A 7,798-nucleotide genomic window follows, 5' to 3' on the forward strand; every position below is an offset into this window, starting at 1 on the left:
TCTCTGAGCACCAACCCCTGAAAACCACCTGTATCTTATAAAATGATAAGAGCAATAGCTAAGCAGTTAAAAACTTAGGTTGACTAATGTATTTTGAATGTTCAAATGCCTACATTCATAGGTAAGTTTCTTTCTATAAAAGTTCAACTAAACTCCAGGTTAATAATAGAAAATCTGTTGAAGATGAAAAGGTATTTTGAATGGTGTTATTTGTGTAAGAGGTATACAATTTAGAAAAGAAAAAACACACACAATGTGACTTGTGGAAAACCAGTGACAAGGTTCTGGCATTCATCAAGAAATGCAATACATTGTTAAGTTTAGCAAGACTATTGTAGATGGGTGTGGCAAAAGATATTGAGAAAATGCCAAGCAGGATTGAGCCCGAGTTGATAAGGATCTATTGTGAATATGCATCTGTGCCGCTGGAGCAATTGGCTATCCACAAAGGAGGAAAATTATCTGCTATTGTTCACAAAAAAATAAACTCCAGATGGAGAAAAGATGTAAATGAGAAAGGGAAATACTAGACTTTGGTAGGAAAATATAAATTATATGTGTATTCATAACTTTGATGGTTAGGTGTTTTCATAAGGCATCATGTTTTATGAGCATCATAAAACATTTTAAAAATCAAGTATTAATGAAAAATCAATGGATTTGGCTGTGCTAAATTTTAATAGTTCTGATAGTCAATTATTTTTAACTGTTTTAGGAAGCTATTAGGTATTATCTGCTAGAGGTGGAAAGTCACATATTTTGTAATCTACCACTTCTCAAGATGTAAATATGTGCCTATTACATGGTCTCACTAAATTAGGTCATGGGGACTCCACCCTCATCAATAGATGGATGCTATCTCTCAGATATGGGTCAGGTCTGACAGGAGTGCATAGTTTCCTTAAAAGGGGGTTGTTGTACGTGAAACCAGACTAGCTCCTTTGGTTCTCTTGCTTCCTTTTGTACCATATGGACTCTCTTACTCTCCTACTCCCATATGTGATGGCATTGGCCATGCGGCTATCACCAGAGACCAACAAATGCTAATAATGCCTGTTAGAACAGAGACCTAAGAAGCCTGATCCCACAGCCTAAAGAAATCAGTCCATGCACCCTGTAACTCTCTCCCTGGGACAGAAAGTCAAACAATTATTCTATGCTGTGGACTAACAGTAGTCACTAATTTGTGTTGCTGACCACTACCTGGCTCTTCCATGCACTTTGTCACTTATCCCAAACTAAATCAAGTGACGAAAAATGTCACTTTATTTACAAACAAAACAAAACAAAACCAAAAAGTAGGTATCTTGGTGTCTACCTCTATTCTGGTACTGAAGAGGCAGAGGTAGGTGGATCTTTGTGAATTCAAGGCTAACAGAGGTTACACAATGAAATGCTGGGTGTGTGTGTGTGTGAGAGAGGGGGGTATAAAAGGCACATGCTTTTCTTTGTTTATTGGATTTCTCTGAAAGCTCCTCTGGCTTTCCCTGTCATCATATCTTAACAGCACCCCCTCCTCATAACTTTAAGCTATCTCTTTTGAAGCACCTGCCCAGGAATTAAAGGGAATCCTCTCACTTTGTGGCTCTGTTATGCTGTCACTGGGTGACTTGCCTGGAACTTATAGAGATCTATCTGTCTCCCAAGTGCCAGGAATAAAAGCATATACCACCATTTCTGGCTCCCTGATTGCTGGAGTCCAGGTCCTGCAGTGAGTTCAGGATTCCACGGAGGACAGAGGAGACGTGGGCTCAGCACCTAATGTAAACCAGTAACACACTCACACTCACTGGGTGGATGTAGCGAGACCCCAACAACTTGATTTTTTTCTCCCACAGCTTATATCCCCCAGCAAAATCTTTCAAACAGTGTAAAAATTGCAATGTGGTTATAGTCTATTTTTTTCTGAGTGAGTGATTATAGTGAATTAAAGGAAGAAAACAACATGTTCCCCAATACCCTTTAAAGATTAAACATTTTGCATAGTACAGGTGAAAAACCAATTATTCCCTAGGACCCACATAGATTCATGTCTAAGCAAGTTGCTACAGATTTACAAAGGGTAAGCAAGCAAATTCTATTTCTCAGCCAGTTCTCTTACCGGGAGGCTGCATTTTGCAGTTACAAAAAAGGGATTACTCATTTTATTATCTTAAAAAGTAGTCTTATAAAAAAATCTTAAAATAATCACAAATCTAAACATATGTATATATACACATACATATAAATTAACTATTTCTACACTACACTCAGTGCACACCTGATCACAAACAATTTTTTATTAAATCATATGAGGAAACAGAGGACAAAAATTGGTACAAGAAATTACTCATCACCTTTGATCATCAACCCATCTTAAGCAAGAAAGGCACATCATCTAGTGATAACCTAGCAATAACTGGGCTGCCACTGCTCTTGTTTCCTGACTTCAAGGAGTCCCTTGCTCAACTATCAGGAATGTGGCTTTCTGAACTTTAAATTGTTCCCCCAAGATATTCTACACCAAAGCCACTAACACAAACATCTTAACATAACTTTACTAACAGTATATCTCCAAATTCTTTCTAAGGGTGGTGGTTGAATCATTAGCTTGCTCCAGTAGCAATACTTGGGAAACATCAACCACTCTTATGATAACTGCTAGTAGCAATCCCCAGTAAGGGGCTAGAAGCCCCTGTAGAGTCTTCATACAACTGATAGATTAAGAGAGACATGGTGACCTCAAGGTCAGTATGCAGAGTGGTACTCTGTAACATGAAGTCCTTGGCACATGTACTTCTCAAGGCTCTGCCTTTCCCAACGCACACTTATCATGGTTATACTAAACGCTGGACTGTTCTCCATGAATTCTAAAGCTATTTGCTCTTCCTCTCACATTGTCCCTGACACCTAGTGATTTTAAATCCTATCAAGTTGCCAATTAAGATAAACCATTACAAGACTTCATGAAATTAAGCTTCTGAGAGACAAGAGAAACTGTTAAGTGAAGACATAGCCTACAGAATGGGATATTTCTATCAAAGGACTAATATCTAAAATATACCAAGATCCTCAATATGCAAGAAAAACCAAACAACCTAATCAACGTCAGTAACTGACGTTTGAGAAGAACAACGTCTTCTCAAAAGAAGAAAAACAAATAGCTAATAAATACACGCAAATATTCAATCTAACTAGCTATCAGAGAGATATGAATAAAACTCCATAGACATGCCATCTCACCCCAGTGTGAATGACAGTCTTTAAGATATAACAAGTACAGGCTGGAGAGATGGCTCAGTGGTCAAGATCACTGACTGCTCTTCCGAAGGTCCTGAATTCAGATCCCAGCAACCACATGGTGGCTCACAACCACTCTTACTGAGATCTAACACTCTCTTCTGGTGTGTCTGAAGACAGCTACAGTGTACTTAGATATAATAATAAATATTAAAAGATAAAAGAAATAACGAGTGCTAGTGAGCTATAGGAAAAAGGAACTCCTAGACACTGTTGATTGGACTGTAAACTAATCCATCTGATCCACAGATGAGTATGGAACTAATTCTGAAAACCAAAATAAAGGTTAGTAAGACAGCTCAGTAGGTAAAGGTGCCTAATGGCAAGTGTGACCACCTGACTTCAGTCTTAGTACCCACATAATAAAAGGAAAGAGTCAACTCACTCAACTCAACTTCTGACTATATGTGCACCACAGCATGGGCATGCTCGTTCCTCACACAGAGAATAAATAAAGTATAATAAGAAATTAATTTAAAACTAGTCTAAAAATAGATCGACCATACAATCCAGCTGCAACATTCCTGGGTATTTAGCCAAGACACTCCAAGTCCATATATCCAATGTACAACAGAGATTCTTGCACATGGTTTCTTGCAGCAATATTCATAGTAAGTACATGACATAACCAAACTAGAGATATGGCAACAAAAGAATGGATACAGAAAATGTGGTACATATACACAGTGGAATTTTTTCAGCCATAAAGAACAAATTTATGTCATTTTCAGGAAAATGAATCAATGGAAGATAATCATATTAAGCGAATCGAGCCAGTCAGAAAAATATTATATAATTTCTCTCATGTATGGTTGTTAATCTTTATAAAGATAAACAAAATCATATCTATATATGGCATGAAGTAGAAGTGCAGTTTTCTTGAGGAATAAAGAGAACTTAAGAGATGGGGAGGAAACGGGAAAGGATTGGGAGTAGGGAAGGGGAAACTTTCATCATGCACTGTGTACTTGTATGAAAATGACATCATGTGACACAGAACGGTGAATTACCACTGTCCAAGACAGAAAATACTCAAATGGAAATTTAATGAATGTCACTGCAAAAATATAAAGGAAACCAGTGGAATTAAAATAATACAAAGATGTAAAAACAAGGATGAGAGGAAGTGTAGGATACGGGTGAGAGGACAAGAAGTCATAACATGTGGATTATTACAGCGCAGAAAGAACAAGACAAAGTACAGAGCCAGAACCTGTAACACCTGCACATGACAAAGCACTGGAAAAAAAAACTGACCTAGAATGACCAGTTCTGAACACCTACACAAGTTGCAAGACATTCAGGAAAAAGATCTCTTGTCTACTAAGCCACCAGATAAATTCCACTTAATTATGAGGTATCCTTTTTGGATAAACTCAAACTTCAAGAACACTATAAATAGCAAACCAGGGTTGACATGATGCCTCAGTGAGTAAAAGGAGTTGCAGCAGAAGCCTTGAGGCTGCAATTCAGTCTCTGGAACTCACTTTTAAGAAAAAAAAAAAGCTAGATGCAGCAGTAGCTATCTGTAATCCCAGCACTCCTGTGCTTACAAGGGAAGTAGGGACTTGGACAGGAAGCTCAGTGTATAGTTAGTTACAGGTACACAGCATGGCAAAAAACAAAAACGAATACACCACAGAGTCCCTGCCTCTCAACAATGGAGAAGAGAAGCAAAGTTGTCTTCTGACACATGCACTTTTTTTCTTGCATGTATCTCAGCCCGCACGCACGCGTGCACACACACATACACACACACACACATACACAAAGAGAAGTAACTATGGAAAGTTGTCTTTGACCATATGTGTACTGTGTCTTGCATGCACAAACACACACATACGCACACATGTGCTCGCGCGCGCGCACACACACACACACACACACACACACACCCATGCAAGCATGAATGCATGCATTCACCTACTTAAGAAGATCAAGACAACAGGATTTTTTTAAACTCAGGTTCATTTGTAATCTTAAGTATAGTTGAGCTTTCAAGTGGCAGGGCCAGACTGTGAGTTCTGACTCTTTGCTAGATACTGGCTGGATACTGTGTCTCAGAATAAGGAAAATAGTATCTGTATGTAAGGTCACCTTTTGGCAGGAACACAAGCAGGAAGGCTGCTACAACTTCAGACATGGATCACAAGAGAGCTAGAAAAAGAAGGCTCCAGGTTTAAAGATGATCCAATACAGAAATGGCACAGAGCAGAGGAAACAGTTCAGAAATTCAGAATACGAAACATGCCTTGTCTTCTTCCTGTTTCCTGTTTCTTGTCAGAAAGCGTGATATTTTCAGTGCTGAAGAGGCAGATGGTGGGTGGGTTCAGGAGTTCTGCAGTGAGAGGATGAAATACAGATTGGGCCTGGGTATGAAGGTCTTGGATGTTAATCAGCAACAACTTACCCTGTGGGGAGTGCTGTTATATTTGGAAGTAAGAACATGCAATCTTGCAGAGATAATTCTGGCAGTGTAGAAAAGTGCATGAAAAAAGGAACAATGAGAAGCCTGTGGTTCAAAGAAAGCTATTTCTATAGATTGGATGAGATGTTTAGCAATGTGGACCAGGATCATACAGGACAAAGCAGTTTCTATGTAGAAACTATACTGCTCACCGTGCAGAGACAAAGTTCTTTATTGGAGTTACTCAGATTTTCTTTATTATATAATGAACTGTTATCTGACAATTTTTGATATGCTATTTTCTCTCTCCTAAGTAGTATCTGTGTATACTACTTAAAATGAAAATGTTCCTCATAGGCTTACTTACCAGAAAGTAAACCTATTTAGAGGATTAGAAGGACTAGGAGGTATGGCTTTGTTAGAGAAGTGTGTCACTGGGTGTGGACTTTGAGGCCTTTCTTACCCCCTCCTCGTCCTCCTCTTTCTCTTCCTTTCCTTCTCTTCTTCTTCCTGCAGCTCCACCTCCTCCTCATGCTTCTACCTGCTATGTGTGGATCCAGATGTAGCTTTCAGCTACTTCTTCAGCATCATGCCTGCCTGCCTGCCACCATGTTCCCCACCATGATGATAACAGACTTGTCTCTGAAACTTGCCCCCAATTAAATGCTTTATAAGGGTTGCCTTGGTCATGATGCATCTTGACAGTAATAAAACAGTGACTAAGATAGGAAATTGGTCCCAGGGAGTGTCACATTGCTGTGAAAGACCTGACCATATTTGTTGAGGAAATATGAAAGATTTTGTAACATTGGACTAGAAAACCAGTTTAACACTTAAGCAGGGCTTCATGGACCATACTAGTTCAGACATGGAAAAAGTGGTGCTGAGGGCAATGTGAACTATGGAGACCCAGCTCAAGAGTTTTCAGAGGGAAAGAATATCAGCTGACATTGAAACCACTCTTGTGCTGTTTTGGCAAAGAATGTGTTTGCTTTCTACCCTTGCCCTAAAAATTTGCCTCAGACTAAACTGAAGAGCTTTGGATTAATGACATTGGCCAAGAAGATTTCAAGACAGCCCAGAATTAACTGTGGAATATAGTTATTAATGACCACTCTTATGCAGGTCTACAATATATGATGGCTTAGAAAACTCCATTCTGTACCAGGAACTCTCTGTAGCTATTGATCTTTGTTCTGAATTCCTAAAGACGAGCTCCTAGCAACCTGAACAACTCTCCAGAATGTTGTTTAGTCTGTGAAGTAGTTAACCATGTACTCTGGCTTTTTGCTACATAAAAACCTGAGTAAACCTGCCTATCTCTGTGTAACCAGACTTGAGACAGCTCTTTTTTTCCCACTGTGTAATAGGAAGTGAGAGGGACAACCTCTCACAGCTAAAGGGAGTGAAACAGTTTCTTATGAACCAGCAAATTTCACCTTTAAAAACCCTTCATCCTAGCCCCTTCTAGATGACATACCTTTAATTTGGCTTTAAGGCTGTTGCCTGGCTAGCAGTAATAATAAAAAAAACCACTTAAACATTTGGATGGAATCTGATCTTTTCCCAATAGTCTCCAAAGTTCGGAACAAATGGAAAAGAACAAGCAAGGCAAAAAGAAATACAAAATGTTCAGTTTGAGGATAAAAGTAATAGCAGGAAATGTTTTGTTGGAGTCAAGTGCAGTGCTCAAGGACATGAAAGTTTAAAGAAAAACCTGATACTAAATGGAATAAAGAAAGTAGTACCCTCAGGGTAAGACCCCATTCAGCTAAGTGCCCAACTTGTGAAAAGTAATTAAAGAAAAGTTTAAGCAGCAAAGGAAACCACCAACAACAGAAAGCTGATGCAAATGTAATTAAAGAAGAGGGCCAAGTTTCAACCCCAACAAGCACCAGAATATGGGAGCTCTTGTACAATTCTGGCTTTGGAGTTAGGGATACAAGAAATGGGTTGTTGACTCTCTGTCTGGAGCTAATGAAATCTGTGGAGTCCATGTGTGTCTCAGCAGTGTTCCTGTAAGAAGGCTTGGAGAAGCCATTGTGTGAAGCTGTGATGGTATAGCCTGGATTGAGTTGTAGACTCTAAGATGTTGGAGATTCCAGGGGCATA

This window comes from Mastomys coucha, unplaced genomic scaffold (genome assembly GCF_008632895.1).
Source record: "Mastomys coucha isolate ucsf_1 unplaced genomic scaffold, UCSF_Mcou_1 pScaffold14, whole genome shotgun sequence".
In the NCBI taxonomy this organism is placed as follows: domain Eukaryota; kingdom Metazoa; phylum Chordata; class Mammalia; order Rodentia; family Muridae; genus Mastomys; species Mastomys coucha.